At 48.3% G+C, this 20200-nt stretch overlaps 1 non-coding gene across 1 annotated transcript; it reads right to left on the reverse strand.

Annotated features, from left to right (window-relative positions):
• Nucleotides 1-408: 408 nt before the first annotated feature.
• On the reverse strand, nucleotides 409-481 carry TRNAC-ACA (transfer RNA cysteine (anticodon ACA)). Its single transcript has one exon. It is a non-coding gene; the product is annotated as a tRNA-Cys (tRNA).
• Nucleotides 482-20200: the final 19719 nt, after the last annotated feature.

A 20200-nucleotide genomic window follows, 5' to 3' on the forward strand; every position in this document is an offset into this window, starting at 1 on the left:
AAGGGAAAGTGGTGTTTTAGAAAAATATTTGCCCGCAGCCCAAATTTGCTTAAATCTATCTTTGAGACAGGGAATATTTTATATTTTACCCAAAATATCTGTGGAGGTCTCATTTCTGAAGCAGTGATGCCTTTTTTTGTGGGGGGGGGGGCTGCTTTGCAGCTTGAGAGATCTTAGTTCCCCAACCAGGAATCAAACTCGTGCCCACTGCAGTGGAAGCATGGAGTCCTAACCATTGGACTGCCAGGGAAGTCCCAACGATGGCTTAAATGTCCTGAGTGAAGTGAAGTCGCTCAGTCACGTCCGACTCTTGCAACCCCATGGACTGTAGCCTACCAGGCTTCTCCGTCCATGGGATTTTCCAGGCAAGAATACTGGAGTGGGTTGCCATTTCCTTCTCCAGGAGATCTTCCTGACCCAGGGATTGAACCTGGGTCTCCTGCATTGTAGGCAGATGCTTTACCGTCTGAGCCACCAGGGAAGTCCCTAAATGTCCTGAACAACTTTTCAAATGAAAACAGCAATATATCAGATAAAATGTTTTTAAAATTATACTACTGAATTGGCAAGAAAGTAAGGAATCAGAGAGATTGAAACTGAATGAAGAGTGTGGACATAGGCATGGGTCACAGTGCTGGCTTTTGTTCCAGGGTCTTAAGGCTTCCTGTTGATGCTGAGTGGGGAATGGGAGAATATAGGTAAATCCTAGGGCCTGCCCAAGTGGGCATTTTAAAGAACCTCCATGTAAAGCGGGGCCCCAAAGGCTACACCATCAGTATAAGAGTAACCAGGAAATGAACGCCACTCCGTAGAAGTGAGAGCAAGGACAACCTGGCCCTGTGCAGATAGGAGAAAATACTTCTTCTAGTAATTAAAAGCTGACTCTCACAACACATTCATGTGTAATCTGAAATCTTGAAGTAGAGAATCTAGTTTAAAACAGTCCTGGTTAATGCTTCCCACAAGCGACCAGCAAAAACAAGGACAGGTTCTCTCTGCAGGAGGCCAAATTCAGCCCAGGTTCAAAAATTTCTTGGTAGATTATAGTTCCAAGAAACATTTCAGTTCAAGTCAAAAAGTTCCAGAATCATACCAGGAAACAGGCACCATGAATAAGAATCAGCGGGTACAACAGACTGCAAAAGCAGACCTACAAGGACTAAAGATATTAAAATGAGTAGATGTGAAAAATAACTATGCCTAATGTGTTTTAAGATATAAAAGAAAGGTTTGGAATATTAGCACAGGACAGTTTTTTTGTTTTTATTTATTTTTCCAACCACACTGTGCAGCACATGGGTCTTAGTCCCCTAACCAGGAATTGAACCTAGGCCCTTGGCAGTGAGAGTACAGAGTCTTAATCCCTGAACCATCAGGGAATTCCAAGGACATTATTATTTTTAGTGCAGATTTACAAAATATCAGAAAGAATTTCTAGGAAAAAAACATGATAATCAAAGTGGAAAATTCAGTGGATGAATTTACAATAGAGACAGAAGTAGACACAATAAAATTAGATACAGCTGAAGAGAAAATGAATGCACTGATAAGATAATTCTTAAGAAATAATCTAGTATGCAATCCAGACAAAGAAATGGACAAGAGGAAAGCAAAGTTAAGAGACATAAAGAATAGGTATGAAGAGCTAACATATTTCCATGGAGTTCCAAAAGAAGATAATTGTAAAAATAATAGAGAAATGGCAGTCTTCCAATTTTAGCATATGTGCTGCCGAAGCGAGCACCAGTGGCAGTTTTCAAAGAAATAATGGCTGGCATGTTCCAAGAATTGCTAAAAGACACCAAAACTCAGATCTAAGAAACATAAATTTCAAACAAGTAGAAATTCACAACCACATAAATTTTGGTAAAACTGCAGAACATCAAAGACATTACTTTTAAGTATATATACATTTGTTATTGTTCCTGTTGTTATATACTTGTGTTAATGCACTCTTTTGTACAGATATTTCACAATAAAGAATTACCAGTGCCTTTGAGCTTCTGAAAACAAGGGATGTGGCTAAACTGAGGTGGCTAAAAGGTGTCTCTGAATTCAATTTTGGAGCATCGAGGTTAGTGTGGTGTATGGGGACGGACTTCAAATTGAAGTCAGAAGATCTAATTTTAAAACCTGTTTTTATTGCTTCTCAAGTATATGATACTTAGTAAGTTACTTTACCTCTTTTAATATATTTCCTCATTTATAAGATGAGGATATTATGATTCACTGTTGGTGTATTTAGGAGATGGCATAGATTCAAAGAATTCTTGGGCATGGAGACCTTAGCAGTGTGTAGCTAAAACACTTTCTCAGCGAGCGGACCAGGAACCTGGCCTCCACCGCCCCTTCAGGAAGCCTCATTGCCCTCGTTTCTCTGGCCAAGCCAAACTGTACCTGCCCTGAAGCTCAATAAAAATTATTACTGTCTACTTAGCACCCAGTAGGAACCGGGCTCAATGCTGAATGTTATCTGCACGTGTGTTCACATTTTTTCACAAGAGCCTTGCAGAGGGCTTGAAACAGAAGCTGGAGGCCAGAGAGGCTAAGCCACTTCCCCTTAAGTCATGCAGCCATGGTGGAAGAGTTCCAAGCCAGGTCTGTGATCATTCAGAACCTGGACTCCATCCTACCATTTCTCGGAAGCTCTTGCCCTGACACATAGACCTGAGGTGTGGGCTGGGGCCCTTGCATCATGTCGTGTGGCCCAGCTTGTTCACATCCAGTGCCCTGTGAGACTGTGATCTGTGAGAGTTCAGAGCCTACCCTCCATGTTGTGGGTGCCCAGGGAGTCTCACCCAAGGGGTCAGAGCTGGGTGTACCCAGAGGCCCGAAGGAGGAGGGTACCCAGTACCCCTTCTCACTTCCAGGGACCCCAGCCGCAGCCCCTTGGCTGGCAGAACCAAAGAGTAGAAGCAACAGCTTTGGAATCAGCCACATGAGGTTTAGCATTCGGCTTTGAATCTTCCAGGCTGTGTGACCCCAGGCAGGCTACTTCCCTCCTCTGGGCACTAATAACTGAGGAGAGTGATCTCCATGTCAGAACCTGGGATAGAGTAAGTGCAGTTAGTGGGCACTTTGATTACTGGAGTTTAGGAAGCTCCCTTCTGGAGAAGGGAATGGCAGTCCACTCCAGTATTCTTGCCTGGAGACTTCCATGGACAGAGAAGCCTGGTGGGCAACAGTTCGTGGGGTTGCAAAGAGTCGGACATGACTGAGTTAGTAACACACACACAGGAAGCTCCCTGGGGGAGCAGAGACACTTGTGAAAACTTCATGGACGTGGACAGCCTGCTGCCTCCCCTTGGGGCAGAATGTCCCACCTGCCACAGGCACAGGTCCAAGGAGGGAGGATCCTTGGAGTTCAGGCCTCCTGAGGCTATCCTGTATGAGCTAAGTGGGCAGAGCAATTCATTCCCCCCAGCAGAGGAGAAGCTCAGACTCAGAGAAACTAGGTGGCTTGTCAGAGGTGCTCCGCAAATGTTCATCACTAAGAATTCTGAGGATAATGGTGAAATAGCCCAACTCAGCAGCCCTCTTGGACCCTTTCTTCATGGTCACTTCTGCCTTATTCTCTTTTAAATCTCCACCTTCATTCTCCCCTTAGCAACTCCTGTAAGCTCAGTGGTTTGTTTTTCGTGCTATTCCTCCTGACCAGCCTGATGAACTAATTTATACTAGCGTGTGAATGACCCTCCTTGCCTTTCTGTTTACTCCTCGGAGGGAGCTGTACTTTGTAAAAGATAGATGCCAAAATGGCATACTGCCAGTGGTAGCATAGCAGCAACCAGGGCTGGGAGAGATGTGAGGGGAGGCAGGGGATCTCCCCAAAGTGTGCACATCACCCTAAATATTGGTTAAAGCATAAGAAACTACTGGGTATTTTGCAAGTTTTGCCTGACAAAAATGGCCATCTCTTACATTCCTCTTAGTGAATGCTCACCTTCTTGCTGACACATTACTGACTGGCTTTTCTGTGGGAAAATTACATCCCTAAAGGCCAGTGTGCCCATGGGCTCCAGTCCCCCACCCCCACTTGTAGTGTGACAGACAGATCATTGGAGGTCTCTGAGCTTCTGATTTTTCATCTGATTACAGGGTTCACAAGCTCTACCTACCCCCAGAGTGGATGATATTAGAGCAGGTGTGTCTGGCAAGTGTGAACTGGTGAGGAAATTCTTTCCAAGTTTGGCAGCGCCAGTGGGTTTGAGTGAGAATGTCACTCTTTGTTTCCTCCTGTTTGGGGCCAGGTCCTGGCTTGGATGATGTCAGGCTCCCAGAGGTGGCTCAGCTGTGCACCCACTGTGGGTAGAAGCCCGATGGGGCGTAGATCCCACTGCCGCCTGCCTGGCACCCCCTCTTGCCACCCTGCAGGCCCGTGGTCTCTGGTCCTGAGCCCCCAGGAGGCTGCTTCTGACAACTTGGTCGTGTGTCTTGGTGGCCTGGGAATGAGGTGCTTCTAGACTCCTGTCTCCCTTCTGTCTCTTGCAAAGACAAATCCCTGGCCTAAAGTACCCATTTCATCTGGAGGGCAATGGCATTTTTTACAGAAAAATGGATGGAGAGTGCTCAGGGCCTAGTTGTAGGGAGTATGAGAGGCCGTGTTCTCCTGGGAATGGGTCCATCTGGTCTGGCTCTGGCAGTGGGACTAGCACAACAGGGGTAGCGACAGCCTTGTTTTTTCTCTGCTGAGCCCTCTACAGTGCAAGGTGCTATGCTGAGTGCAGTTAGCTCTCCCAGCAGTCCTAGGAGGGGGCATGGTTATTATTCCCATTTAGAGCTGCTACACTGAAGCTGACGAGGGGTAAGAATCCACCCAGGTCAACATAAGGAGCCAAGTGGGGATTTGAATTGAAATTCCACACTTTTTTTGGTGGTAGTGGGGAGGGTGTTTATTTTACATGAAAGGAAAATGACACAGTTGTAGTATTTTACCAATTTGAGGATACCTATCTCATTTTAACATCTCTGAAATCATGATGTATCCTGTAATCTATGGTTCATTATGGTTTAATTGGGAGCATTTTTTGGTTTGTATCTTCACGGTGAATAAAAATGGTGCATTTAACTATCAATGATAGCTTAGATTCAATGTAACTAATATACACATTTTTTTTTCTTTTCATAAAAGTGGGATTGTTGAGTAACCTGTTTATTTCTCCCAATCTTGAAATGTAATTGACATGCAACATTGTATTAGTTTAAGGTATATAGCATAATCATTTGATGTATATATGACAAAATGATCACCACAATAAGTTTATTTAGTATCCATTACCTCACATAGTTACAGACTATTTTCTTATAATAAGAACTTTTCCTGTATACTCTCAACAACCTTCAACTATAAATATAATGTTGTTAACCATAGTCACCATGCTGTTCATTACATCCTTAGAATTTAATCTCATAGTTGGAAGTTTGTACCTTTGGGCATATTTACCCATTTTCCCCCACCCCCTGCCTCTGTTTTCTTTTTCTATGAGTTCAATTTTTTACTTTTATTTTTTTACATAATTATACATAAATGAAATTGTATAGTATTCATCTTTCTCTGACTTATTTCACTTAGCATACTTCCCTCCAGGTCCATCTGTGTTGTCTCAATGGCAGGATTTCTTCCTTTATATGGCTGAGTACTGCTCAGCTGAGTACCATTGTGTGTGTGCTGCATTTTCGTTGTCCATTCATCTGTTGATGGACACTTTGGTTGCTTCAGTGTCTTGCCTATTATAAATAATGCTGTAGTGAACACTGAAGAAATCTCTTTGGGATAGTGATTTTGTTTTCTTTGATATATACCTAGAAGAAGAATTGCTGGATCATATGGTAGTTCTATTTTTAATTTTTTTGAGGAAACTTCACACTTTTCCATTGGGGCTGCATTTGTATTTCTTCTTTGGAGAAATGCCTTTTCACTTCCTTTGATCATTTTTAATTAATTGACTGTTTTGTTTTTGTGTTTTTTTATTTAAATTTTTTTCATCGATTTTTTTGCTCTTGAGTTGTATAAGGTTTTTTATATTAACCTCTTACAGCTGGTTTCCTTTGCTCTGCAGAAGCTTTTTAACTTGATGTAGTTCCACTTGTTTAATTTGCTTTTATTGCCATTTCTTTTGGTGTCAGATCCAAAAAATCATCACCAAGACCAATATCCAGCACCTTACGCCTCTTTTCTTTTGTGAGTTTTTTTGGTTTTAGACCATACATTCAAGTCTTTAAACCATTTGGAGTTGATTTTGCATGCCATAGAAGATGGTGTCCAGTTTTATTCTTTTGCATGTGGCTATCCTGTGTTCCCAGAACCATTTATTGCAGAGGCTGTCATTTCCCCTGTCTACATACCTGGCTCCTTTGTTGTAAATAAACTGTAAATATATTAGTGGTTTTATTTCTCAGTTCATTAGTCTGTTTCACTGATCTATTTGTCTGTTTTTATGCCAATGCCATTTTGGTTCCTGTAGCTTTGTAATGTAGTTTGAAATCAGGAAAGGTCATTCCTCCAACTTTGGTCATCTTTCTCCAGATTGCTTTGGCTGTTTGGGGTCTTTGAGGTCCCATACAAATTTTAGGATTGTTCTGTTTCTGTGAAAAATGCCACTGGAAATTTGATAGGGATTGCCTTTAATTTGTAGATTGTTTGGAGTAGTATGGAAATTTTAACTATTAACTCTTCCACTTCATGAGCATGCAATATTTTTGCATTTATTTGTATCTTCTTTAGTTTATTTCATCACTGCCTTATAATTTTCACTGTACATACCTTTTACTTCCTTGGTTAAATTTATTCCTAGGTATTTGATTATTTTAAGCAATTCTAAATGAGTTTGTTTTCTTAATTGCTCTTTTTGATAGTTCGTTGTTACTGTGCTGAAGTACAAGTGATTTTTGTATATTGATTTTGTATCCTCCTGCAATGTTAATGAATTCATGTATTATTAATATTTCTAACATATTGCATCTTTATAGAGTTTTCTATATATAATATGTCATCTGCAAATAGAGACAGTTTTACTTCTTCCTTCCAATTTGGATGTCTTTTATTTATTTACTTTTCTTGCCTAATTACTCTTGCTAGAAATTCCTGACTGTAGTGAATAAATCTGGTGAGAGTGGGCCTCCTTGTCTGGTTCCTGATCTTAAAGGAAAAGCTCTTGGCTTTAATATGATGTTAGCTGTGGGCTTGTTATACCGGGCCCTTATTAAGTTGTGATATTGTCCCTCTGTACCCAGTTTGGTGAGAGTTTCTTTAAATCATGAATAGACGTTGAATTTTGTCAGGTGCTCTTTCTGTATCTGTTGAGATGACTGCATGATTTTCAGCCTTCATTTTTTTCTATGTGGTGTATCACATTGATTGATTTGCAGATGTGGCCTATCCTTGCAGCCTTGGAATGCATCCCATTTGATTGTGGTGTATGATCCTTTTAGTGTGTTGTTAAATTCCATTTGCTAGTGTTTTTATTGAGGATTTTTGCATCTATCTTTATCAGGGACATTGGCCTGTAATTCTCTTTTCTTGTAGTGTCCTTGTCTGGTTTTGGTATCAGGGTAATGTTGGCCTCGTAAAATGAATTTGGAAATATTCCCTCCTCCTCTTTTTTTTGGAAGAGTTTGAGAAGGATTGGTATTAATTGTTCTTTAAATGTTTGGTAGAATTCAACAGTGAAGCCATCTGGTCCTAGACTTTTGTTTGTTGGAAGGTTTTTGATTACTGATTTAATCTCTTACTCGTAATTGGTCTGTCCAGATTTTCTGTTTCTTCATGATTCTGTCTTGGTAGTTTGTATGTTTCTAGGAATTTATCAGTTTCTTCTACATTGTTCAATTTGTTGGCTTATAATTGTTTATAGTAGTCTCTTATGATCCTCTGTTTTTGTGTGTGTCAGTTGCAATGTCTCCTCTTAAAGTTTTGATTTTATTTGAGTCCTCTCTTATTTTTTTCTTGGTGAGTCAAGTTAAAGGTCTGTTTTGTATTTTTTCACAGAACTAGTTCTCAGTTTCATTGATCTTTTGTGTTGCTTTTTGCATCTCTAGTTTATTTATTTCTGCTCCTATCTTTGTTATGTCCTTCCTTCTAAGTTTAATCAAATCCTCTACTTAATTTTAACCACTGCTCAGTCCTACCTTACTGGCCAAGGAGTGAAGGGATACCTATTTGTCAAAGACATATTTATCTTTAAGAAAAATCAGAAAGACTTTTAAAAATTGAGTTATCTGTGTTGATTTATAAACCTTAGAGAATACCAGAGAGTATGAAGAATACCACTCCCTTTGCTTCACCACAGGGGGCACAGATGGGGGCCCAGTCCTGGAAGGCTGGAGGACAGGACAGGGTCCACCAGTGTGAGACATGAGAGGATGCCCACAGACGTCCAGAGTCCTGTGCATGATGGGTTGTCCGAGTGGGGTCTGCTGCCGGGCTGCTGCAGAGGAGGATGCGGTTTGGAGTAGACCGGCAGCCAGGGTAGGCTGCCGGGAACAAGCGTGGCTCTGAGGGGTGAGGGTTAGCAGGGTGATGAGGGGGAAAGGGGAGAGAGGTGGGGCAGGGGACAAGGAAAGACGCCAGAGGTGGTGCGAGGGGGCATCTGTGAATTTGCTGGGCCCCATGTGGGTGAGAGCAGGGCGCGCAGACCTGGAGATATCCTGAGTCAGAACAAGAAGGACACTGAGTGACCACATGTATTTGGTGAGCGGAGACCGGTGGCACCAGCAGTCACAGCATGAGGCCAACGAACAAGGACTAGATAAGGAACCTGCAGGGCCAGCAGCAGCCTTGGAGAGCCGCTGGTGGGCGGGGCCTTCACACACACCCTGCCCCGCCCCCAGGACAAAGAAGGAAGAGAGGGGAGGACTGCTATGACGGGGAATGGAGCAGGAGAGTCCCACAGAGACTGAGTCTCCTGTGAAGTGGCTGGATGACTGCTTACCAGCAATGAACACCGGAGTCAAGAGCCAAATGAGATTGTGAGATAAAGAAAGGCGCAACTTTGCCCCCTAGGGTCGGGGTGTGTGAACTCACACTTTCCTCTGCAGCAGGTCTCCTCCCCTGTTACAGGTGGGGAGTGAGGTACAGGGGGTGGGCATTGCTCTCCAAGGCCACAGCTGGGCTGGGGCTTCAGCTCCCGTCTGTCTGACTCCCCAAGTCCCCGTCTGATCCCTGGGTCTTACTGTCTGTGGCCTGCTCCCTGGGGATCCTGGGATGACATATCAGCTGCCTCCCCAACATACAGACCCCAACATGTAAACCCAGACAAGCATCCCTAGCCACGCAGTAGGCCTGATTGCCCAGCTGCTCAGCACCACCCCCTGTGGACAGAGCTGGAATTCATGTCTACAGGAAGCTGGTCTGCCCAGGTCCTGTCCTCCGCTCTCAGCACAGCACTGAGCAGTGATCGGAGGATATTTCTAGAGTCTGCCCCAGGGCCAGGCCCCCTGCACACAACACCAGGATGACCTGTCATCTGAAGGCCTGAAAACATGGCGGAGAAATCGTGATGAGTCCATCACGGAAGATGATGCAAATCCCCCGGCCTTTGGTGCAGACGTCTCCAGCCAAAAGATACCACCTCCAGATGTGGTACCCTCTAAAAATAGCAGGTGGAGTCATCTCCCCTGGCTAATTGTTCTAAGTGGGCCCTCAGCACCATCTGGAAGTGGGTCTCGTCAGTGTACCAGGACGTCACCCCAATTATCTGCGCGCCAGCTCTTCACCGCCAGCTCCACAACAGAGGGGCGGCAGCTGTCTCCACTCACCCCACCCCTCACCCAACGGCAGCCTCCGACATGCCCCACGGGCCCTGCCAGAGGAAGCCATTCCCCCTGGAGGAAGATCCTGGGAGCCTTCTGGAGGCAAGATCCTGGCAGAACATGGCAGTTTCCCTCTCTGGGCCTACAGGAAGACAGTCAGAGTGGGTGAGGATAGGGGCCGTCTTTCTTTTCTTCACTGGGGGGGATTCAGGCCAGGTCACGCCACTGGCAGATGCTGGCATGCTGAGTGTGCGGCATCCGCTCTGGATGGCTTTCCTGCCAGGAGCTCTGGCAGCCAGGACGGGAGATGTGCCTGCGGGCCCATCTCTCCCCTGGGTTGTGGGCCTCTTAAGGGAAGTGCTCGGTGCAGGAGGTGTGGGACAGGCTCTCAGCTTGGCTCCTTGACTCAGTTGATCCAGGACTTTGGATAGGGCCTCTGAGCCAATTTACTGGTCTCCCTCCTCTGTCCACTGGTCAGTTCTGAGGAGTGAGAGACGGCAGAGTCCTCAGAAGGTGCCTGACTCATGATGAAGGCTCCTCTGTCCATGGGATGTCCCAGGCAAGAATACTGGCGTGGGTTGCCATTTCCTACTCCAGGGGGTCTTCCCGACCCAGGGATTGAACTCGTCTCCTGCATTGGCAGGGGGATTGTTTACCACTGAGCCACCCGGGAAGCCCTGAGGTACTTGTGGATGTCTGTAAGTACAGAGAAAAGCTCTGGAAGGCGCCGCGGCGTCAGATGACAGTGGTTACCTCTGGAGAGGGGCCAGGACTTGGCCCGGTGCGTGTCATATGCCTTGTGCTGCATTGTTTGGTTTATAGTTTATATTAAATAATATCAGTTAACACTCTCAGGGCAAAAAATGCACTCCCACTCAGGACCCTTAGCCCCTACTCCCATCTTGGCTCATCTAGTCTGAGCTGGGCTTCCGTTCCAGCTTCCCCGCTTGCCAGTAGGGCAGACCTGGGCAGGACACCTCCCTGAACCTGCTTTCCCATTTGAAAATGGGAACAGTGGTGGTGATAAGCTCTCCTCACTGGCTCACCTTGGACGTGATAGTCATGCGTGGGCTTTGTGGGCAGCCAGAGGTCCAGTGCTTCCATGCAGCTGCCAAAGACAGTGCCACCCCTGTCAGTGCTTAGGCTGCAGGCTGAGCCAGCACCCGAGGAGAATGCTCTGTTGCCACTCAACCATAGCAGAGGCTGGTGGGAGCACTGAGGCTTCATTCCCAGCTGCTCTCTGACCAAGCCACGGCCTTTGTGTGAAAGGGGGACAGCAACACCTACCTTGGCAACAGGCCCCCAGGGTTAAGCACAATAACCTGTGCTCACAAAGGTGTCAGTACATGGTTGGACCCCACTGATAGTTGGGGGGAAGCCCTATTTCTTGTGACGGCCCCACCAAGCCCAGAGTCCTGGTCAGCCCCTGGCATGCCCCCAGCCATAGCCAAGCATGTTAGATTTCTGGGGGAGGGGCAGTTAACACTAGCATGTTCCCTCACCCTCCCAGGATGGAACTCACAGGCCTTCACCCCACTCACATGCTCCTGAGGGGCACCCCTGTAATAGATGAACATAGATGGGGGCCTGGGCTACGGACATAGCCACGGCAGCGCAGGGCATTGTGGCACCCTGGGGAAGGATGTATGCCTGAGACCCGGGAGGGCAGTGGGTGGTGCAGGCGGCTCCATGCCATCTAAAGGGCGGCGCCCGCCCTGGACACCTTGGTCCACCTGGACTCTGTTCTACTCCCATCTGGCAGTGTTTCCCCCACCAAGTTGCTCCTGGGTCCAGGCAAGTGTTGGTCCAGCTCTGAGCACATGATTCTGTCTAGTGGGGATGCAAGAGATCAGGCCGGAACAAATGCAGTTCAGACTCAGACGGGGGTTGGATGGGAGTGGGATCGGCTGGGTCCAGGCTCCCCCTCAGGTTGCCTCGCAGAAGGGTGTCCAGCGTGGCCAGGACTGCTGAAAGGCCTCCTGTAGGAATGGCTGTGGAACAAGCCCAGCCCCCCTGCCCCACCTCGCCTCCCCCGGAGCTCTGGGCAGCTTCCCCCAACACACATTTTCTGGCCGATTTGTTCCTTGGTTTATCTTTGACCTCCACTGCAAACCAGGCTCCCTCTGACAAGGCTTTGAAGTCAAGTGCCTGAGTCTCCCCCTCCAGGGCTGGGCCAGGCCCAGCTGGACACAGGCTGAGTGTGGGGCAGAGGTTGGGGTGCACGTGGCTAGAGGCAGGAGCAGGCAAGGCCCCAGCATATGGGCTGTGGAGGTGGTGGGGGGAGGGTGCAAGGCTGGTGCCTGCAGGATGGGAGCAGGTGTGGTGACCAGGAGGGGCTCAGACAGCCACTGGGTGTGGAGATCACAGTGCTGGGATCAACCACAGGGCCCAGTGGTGAGTATTTGTGAGCAAAGTCGTAAAAAGCTGACACAAGGCAGGTGTCGGTCCTATGCCCAAGTGGCAAGTACACCTTCACCAGGGCTTCTCAACCTTGAGCAGGCATCAAATCACCTGGAGAGCTCATTAAAATAACACTGGGCCCCATCCCAGAGCATCTAAAATATAGGTCTGCGGTGGGACCCATAATTTGCATTTCTGACTGGTTCCCAGGTGATGCCATTGGTCTGGGGCTCACACTTTAAAACTACTGCCTGAAGTCCTTTTGCTCTCCATCCTCTGGGGAACAGGAAGAGCTGGGCTGTGTACACTAAAGGAAGTGAAGGGGGCTCACATTGATCAAATCAGGGTTGAATCTAGGAGTACTATAGTGGCATCTGAGCTTTTATTGGGTCCCGGTCACTTTTCCTACATTAATTTACTGATTTTTTTTTTTTTTTTTTTTAAATTTTGGCCCACTGCACGGCTTGCGGGATCAGTTCCCCGACCAGGGACTGAACCCTGGCTGGGATTTGAACCCTGGCCCCTTGCAGTGAAAACCGAGTCCTAACCTCTAGGCTACCAGGGAACTCTCTCTTATTGAATTCTTACAAGGATTGTGCCGAATGGGATAATCACTCCCATTTTAAAGAAGGATACACTGACACAGGGTGGTAGTCACACCCTGGCCAGCAGCAGAACTAGGACTTGAATGCAGGCAGTCTGGCCCTGGAGGCTGTGTGCTGGGCTACCATACTCCCGGACGCCTCAGGACAGTCAGGTAAGTGGCCACCAACCATGGGATTAGTTCAGAGCCTGTTCATGGAAGGGTCAAGATGGACCTGGGCATGCCCGGGGCAGGGCCACGTCTGCCCCCTGATGCTGCTGATCCAGGCCAGGGCCTCCCAAAGGCCAGCTGAATTATAGGAGGAGAGGGTGAGAGGTGAGGAGCGAGGAGGTCCTGGTTACCATCCTAACCGCTGCAGGCCTGCTGGACTATGCTGACAGTCCCTACTGCTCTCTGGGAAGCCTCTGCCTTTGTGAAATGAGGAGCTGGAGAGGCTTTGTCCTGATCTGGGACCTAAAGGGGCTGCATTAGCCACCTTGGGCTGGGCAGGCCCCTTGACACCTGGGCCTCTTCCTGAAGCCCATGTCCACTCCACCTGGGCTCTGAGGCACAGGCCTTAGAAGGAGATGGTGATGGCTGATCCACGTGGATATATGGTAGAAACCAATACAATATTGTAATTATCCTTCAATTAAAATAAATGAATTTTTTTTTAAAAAAAGAAGGAAGTGGAGGCTGAGGCTTGGTCTTGACTTTCATAGAATGCACGGCTGGGCCCTGTAGGGTGGAGGGTGGTGTGCCCCTGAGGGTACACCCCTCTGAGGAGCAGGACTGAGCCCCTGTGTTGGCTCAGTTCAACCCGATAGCATCAAGAGCACTAAGATGTTGGCTTAGCTCCTTCTAATTTTTTTTTTCCTTTCAAAGCTGTTTCTGAACCTCCTTAGCCTATATTTTATTTTTCAGTTGAAAGAGCTCCTCCTGCCTCCTCCAGGCTACTTGGCTGTGTAATTCCTGGACTGAACATGTTCTCAGTGATGTGAGCATGTATATGTATGTGTTTCTGCGACCGTGGACACATGTGGGTGACTGTGTGGAGTCACATGTGTACCCGGGTGTACCCAGACCCGGAAGCACACGCATGGGGGTCTGAGCGTGTGCTGCTGGGCCCCGCTTCGTGGATGGGCGCTGACCCTTAACTGTGAACAGATGGGCCTCGTGGGGTCAAGCGGGGATCGCAGCTGTCTGCCAGAAGGCGGCCAGCTCTGGGGGCCCAGAGTGGAGCACCTTGACCCAGCAGAGGAACACCTTACCCTGGGTGCTGCCTCTCCCAGCCGTGCTCCTGAGCAGCCTGTGGGGGAGACAAGGCCGCCAAGCTGTTTATCAGGCCCTTTGAAACGGTCGGCGGCTGGCGGCCAGGCCAGCGGGGGAAGCAGTGCCTTCTGGGCCTGACTCCACAGTGACCCGGCCCCTTGCTCCTTGTGTTCCTCTCTGGCTAGTCAGCATCCTAGCCCAAAGAAGCAGTTGCCTGAGAAAGGAGGTCTCCTCTTCCCCATTCACTCCTAACCTTATTGGGACAGGAACAACCTCTGGAAGATGGAAAAGGGGAGGAGAAGGGCAGACAGGGGCCTCTGCATCCTTGGGCAGACATGGGAGAGAGGAAAAGATGGTCTTCCAGAGGCCTGGCTTTGTCTGCTCCTCTCTGTGGTTATAGAGTAGCCCTGACCTCCCTCTTAGCCCAAGAAAGACCCTTTAGACAAGTCAGTAAATGACAGAGGGCAGGAGAACACCCACTAGAACATCCCCTGTGTGAGCCCACCCTTCCATGCCCAGCACCTAGCAGAGTCCATGACACATAGGAGGACCTTAAAAAAAAAGTATGTTGACTATTTAATGAGTATTGTTGAATGAAGAGGGAAAAAAGCTAGAAGCTTGGGAGGTATGTGTTGGTGGAGAAAACGAAGAAGCAGCAGCCAGAGAAATGCCAAAGGGAGAAGAGGGGAACACAGCTGGCCGTGAGGTTCTACTGGGAGGTCAGTGATGGAGAGGGGGAGACAGAAGAGTGTAAGGAGGCAGCCGGCCCTTGAGCAAAGAGGACTGGGCTGGTGGAGGGGTGGTGGATTTGCCCCAAGTTCCCCAGCTACAAACAGGCACCTCGGAAACCCAGGCCACCCCCACCGCTACCCCAGTGGGAGCGCCATCAAGGTCATCGCCTGGCCAGCGGGTTTTATCTCCACTTTCCTCTCCCGTGGGTATGGTGGGAACTACAAGGCCGGTCTGGAAGTCTGGATTCTTTGTCGAGGCGGGGTGGGGTGGGGAGGGGGATGGTGGGGGTGGGGGTGGGGGAAAGTACAGGTTCCTCCTCCGTAGTTTCAGAGAAATAAGTCAAACTTGGCAGGGCAGTGGGGAGTGGGGTGGAGGGCCATCTGGATGTGAAGGCCAAGCCTGCTGTTAGAAAGGCAGGGCTGTCCGGAGCAAAGTGCCCCTTCATTATGTCACCCTGTCATTGTCACCCCATGTCTGCCTTGCGGAGTCCTCTCCTGCTACAGAAACTGAGTCTGAGAGGGGCTGAGAGGTTCGTGGTGGGGGGGAGGGACATAGACAAAGAAGGAAGGGCCCCAGATGTGTCTGATGGCAGAGCTCTGGGGTCAGAGCGGGGCAGGGCAGGAAGGCTTCTTGGAGGAGGTGAAATGTAATCAGACGTCAGGGACAGTGAATTGCATTATCTGTAGGAACCGGCTGGAGAGAAGAAACTGTGTGTGTTTAGTGGAGAGGGATGTACTGTCTTGGGCTGCCACGCCTGCCACCCTGCATTAGGCTGCCCTCGGGGCCCCCTGCGTGGAGCAGGGGAAATTAGAGCATAATCAGTGCAATTTCAAGGCAGCAGCCCCTTCCAGCAGCAAGCAGCCATGCCTGTTAACCAGCCCACAGCCCCACTGGCCTGATACCACAAGCAAATGTTTCCTAATGGGGACCAGACCTCCTCCCACCTGCCTGCCTGTGTGTCTGCACGCCTGTGTGTGGGGCTCAAAGCCTTGCCACTGGACCCCTGTCCTGCTTGCAGTCCCTGGGCCTCTGGCTCCTGCTGGGTAGGCTGTGGGGGGTGGTGTGGGGGGTGGGGGGTGGGGAGGGGGAGCCCTACTGAGGGCCCCTACTCCACAGGAAGCAGGGCAGCGCCCCCTGTGGGGTGGGCATAGCAGGGGCCCGGTGCAGCCCTAGGCAGCTACAGCCAGGTCATCAGGCTGCTCCAAGCCCCACATCTATGCTCTCCCTACCAGTTCAGTTCAGTTGCTCAGTCGTGTCCGACTCTTTGTGACCCCATGAATTGCAGCATGCCAGGCCTCCCTGTCCATCACCAACTCACAGAGTTTACTCAAACTCATGTCCATTGAGTCGGTGATGCCATCCAGCCATCTCATCTTCTGTCGTCCCCTTCTCCTCCTGCCCCCAATCCCTATCAGCATCAAGGTCTTTTCCAGTGAGTCAACTCTTCGCATGAGGTGGCCAGAGTATTGGAGTTTCAGCTTCAGCATCAGTCCTTCCAATGAATACTCAGGACTGATCTCCTTTAGGATGGACTGGTTGGATCTCCTTGCAGTCCAAGGGACTCTCAAGAGTCTTTTACAACACCACAATTCAAAAGCATCAATTCTTCGGTGCTCAGCTTTCTTTATAGTCCAGCTCTCACATCCATACATGACCACTGGAAAAACCATAGCCTTGACTAGATGGACCTTTGTTGGCAAAGTAATGTCTCTGCTTTTTAACATGCTATCTAGGTTGGTCATAACTTTCCTTCCAAGGAGTAAGCGTCTTTTAATTTCATGGCTGCAATCACCATCTGCAGTGATTTTGGAACCCCAAAAAATAAAGTCTGACACTGTTTCCACTGTTTCCCCATCTATTTACCATGAAATGAAGGGACCAGATGCCATGATCTCAGTTTTCTGAATGTTGAGCTTTAAGCCAACTTTTTCACTCTCCTCTCTCACTTTCTTCAAGAGGCTTTTTAGTTCCTCTTCACTTTCTGCCATAAGGGTGGTGTCATCTGCATATCTGAGGTTATTGATATTTCTCCCAGCAATCTTGATTCCAGCTTGTGCTTCTTCCAGCCCAGCGTTTCTCGTGATGTACTCTGCATATAAGTGAAATAGGCAGGGTGACAACACACAGCCTTGATGTACTCCTTTCCCTATTTGGAACCGGTCTGTTGTTCCACGTCCAGTTCTAACTGTTGCTTCCTGACCTGCATGCAGGTCTCCCCCTATCAGAGAGCCTGGGAATCCTCTGTCTGCTCTTTTGTCCGTGGGAAGCCAGGGAGCTGGGCGCTGGGACTGCTGGAGAGTCTGCAGGGTGTTGCTCCGCTCCAGGTCCTCCTTTCAGACCCCGCTCCCCTAGCCTTGACATGGGCCCTTATCACCGCTCACCTAGGATTCTAGGACACACTCCTCGCCATCTTCTTGCTTCTAATCACCCCACCTCCTTGCCCCCCTCCACCTTGCTGCTGCTGGCAGATTTTCTTTCCTTGTTAAAAATATTTATTTCTTTGGCTGCACCCGATCTTAGTTGCAGCACACGGAATCTTCCATCTGCATTGTGGTATGCAGGATCTTTTATTGTATGGCACGTGGGATCTTTAATTGTCGCATGTGGATCTAGTTCCCTGACCAAAGATCGAACTCGGGCCCACTGCATTGGGAGCACAGAGTCTTAGCCACTGCGTCACCAGGGAAGTCTCATGGAAGATTTTCTACATCACATCCAATGGCATTCCTTCCCTGCTTTACAATCTTCAGTGACTCCCTGCTGCCTTCAGGGTGAAAGACAAAGTTCTGAACTGAGAGGGCCCACTCTGGGTCGCAGTCCTGCCCACTTCACAAGGCTCTTCTCTTGAATGCACTAGGGAGAGGAGAGAAAGATGTTCACCTCTGGAACAAAATTTAAGACAGCACCCATAAGCCCAATAATCAAGATAAATAATGTCTTAGTGCCATCTTTTAGAATCAAAATTGATGCAAAAAAATCCATGATAAATAAAATTTTGAACAAAGATTGGTCAGAGCCAGGATTAGAAGGGAGTGAGGGAAATTGTACAAGGGTAGGGTCAGGTCCTATCTATTTAGTCTTCACTCGCCTCACCCTAGTGCTGGCCATGTGTCTGGATGTACCTACCTCATCCTGCATCAGCCAACTGAGCCCAGGGATCTGCTTACAATCCTCCAAGTGCCCCAGGCCTTTGCAGTGCTGTTCCCTTTTTCCAGAAGTCTCTTCTTCTTCTGTCTATGTTCTCACCTGGATCCTAAAACTCAGCTGTGGCAGCCTGTCTCTTATCCCCAGGCCAGGTCAGGAGGCTTTTGTGGTCTGCAACTCTCCCCTCTCTATCCCCACTTCCAGTCACTGCTACCTCGGTTCCTTCAGAGTAGAATCCTGACCCAGTTCATCTCTGTTTCTTTAAAGCCCATCATGGGGCCTGACATAGATGGGTTTCGATCATCTTTGGCTGGCTGACTGATAAACTGAATGGACAAATTAATGAGTAACAGGGCTATGGGTCCTATTCTCTTTCAACTAACATCTTAGTGACCAAACCAGACAAACCCCTTGAGGTTCCTCAGACCCAGATGGGTCCACATGCTACCAGCATCAGAGAATAAGTATTGTAACACTGTGGTCCAGTGAAGAGATTCCAGAAATCTCTGAAACTCTTGGCAATGGAATTTGATCTATACTTTTAAAGACACTGTGTGTGTGTGTGAATAAAGCTCTTCAATTTTCTCTAAAAGATAACATAGGAAGAGGGAGGTTGTGCAGGCCAGGCCTTTCCAAATAAGGTGAAACCCAAACTCTCCTTTATTTTTAGCAGTGTTTTTCCCAACTGCAAGAAAGCATAATTCCATGAACCAGCCTTGCAGAAACCCACCAACTTCCAGAAAAGTTTCAACAACCCATGAAGATTCCCATGTGTGTAAAAACCCAGTGACCCTTTTAGGGGAGGGCCCCCAGACAAAGCCTGAAACACGAGCTGGGGCCCAGTTGCCTCTTCTCCAGGACAAGTCCCCAGCCAGGCTGGACAGCTCGGCCCCAGAGCAAGGCCAACCTGCATAGCCCACCGGTCCTCAGCCTCCTGGAGACACTCAGCTTAAGATGTCCCTGATAGTCAGTGCAGTGGCCATCAGTGCATCCTCAAAAAGTCACATCCCCTGGAAACTTTGACCAAACAGTAAGAAAAATAGCGACTGTCACCTAACTTGATAGAGACTCACTGAGAGCCGAGCCCAAAGCAGATGAACTGGAAGAAGAGACGTTTAAAGTCCCTCACCATCATTGTCTTCCTCTCTCTAAGCTGGGCCAGGTTCCTTTTAACCTACGCAGCAGTCACCATAGACAGGATGGCAGGAGGCAGATGCCTGGGCCCTCCGCTCATGTCAGGAGCGCTCAGTGTCTGTCAACTCATCTGGAAAATGGGGATAACGTCAGGATGAGCTAATCAATGAGAAAGCTAGAAAGCCTGCTGCCTGGCCATTTCTGTTTCCAATAGGATTTTTATGGCCTCCAAGATGGTGTCTCCTTGTAATCTTTCTCGGCAACAGGCTCGTTTTTCTCCTCAAATTCCTCTGCGTTTGGCTCAGGACAATCTGTTTTTCCTACATTTGTCAAGTTGCTCGAAATTCCTAATGCTCATTCATGTTCTTTCCAAGGATTAGCAGAACACCCCTTGCTCGTCTTTCATCACACTCCCTCCGCACGCAGGGTAGAAATTATATGTGAGTAGAGGCCTGGCTATCGATGCCCATAAAATGGAGATTTTGGCGAGACTTGCTTGCATGGGTCAGAGTGGGAATGAGGCCGAAAAGCGGGCTTGAACATCTTTAATGATGTGCAGAAAGAGAGGGGCCTCGGCCCGCGCGGGCAGATGTGCACAGCTGTTGGCGGAGAAGCCCCTAATACCGCGACCAGCGTGGAGTAACGGATACCCTCAAATGCTTCCTAGTGGAGTTAAGAATTTTTTGTTGATCGTGCCTTTGAACTAAGGTCATTTAAGTATACAACAGATGTTCCTTTGAGTGAAACAGACTTATAAAGTCAGGAACACAGAAGGGACCTAATGGTTTACGGGGGGTGGCGCATTAAGTTCATAGCAGTTTAACTCCTTTCAATGTTAAACAAAACAATGATGCAATTTTATGCACAATAAAAAACTGTCAAAACAATCATCCTGGGCAGTGGAGGTCCTTTCAGTCATTCTTCTTCTGAAGATAAACCGAGGACACTAGTGATGGGTAGTTCTGGCTTGTCCGTGTGGTTGAAGCAGTGGTGTGGCCTAGGCAGTTCAAGGCTGAATCACCAGGATGGTGGAAGACTAAAACTTGGGAGCAGAGGGAGGGAGCGGATGGAAAGTAAGAAGGAAATGCACGGTCTGGGTGGCTTACCAGCCAGGCTAGGCTTCAACAGGTGAAATTGGCAGACACCTGGTAAGTGAGATGGGTGGAGAGCTGGGCAAATCTCACC

Source organism: Dama dama, chromosome 19 (genome assembly GCF_033118175.1).
Source record: "Dama dama isolate Ldn47 chromosome 19, ASM3311817v1, whole genome shotgun sequence".
Classification (NCBI taxonomy): Eukaryota; Metazoa; Chordata; class Mammalia; order Artiodactyla; family Cervidae; genus Dama; species Dama dama.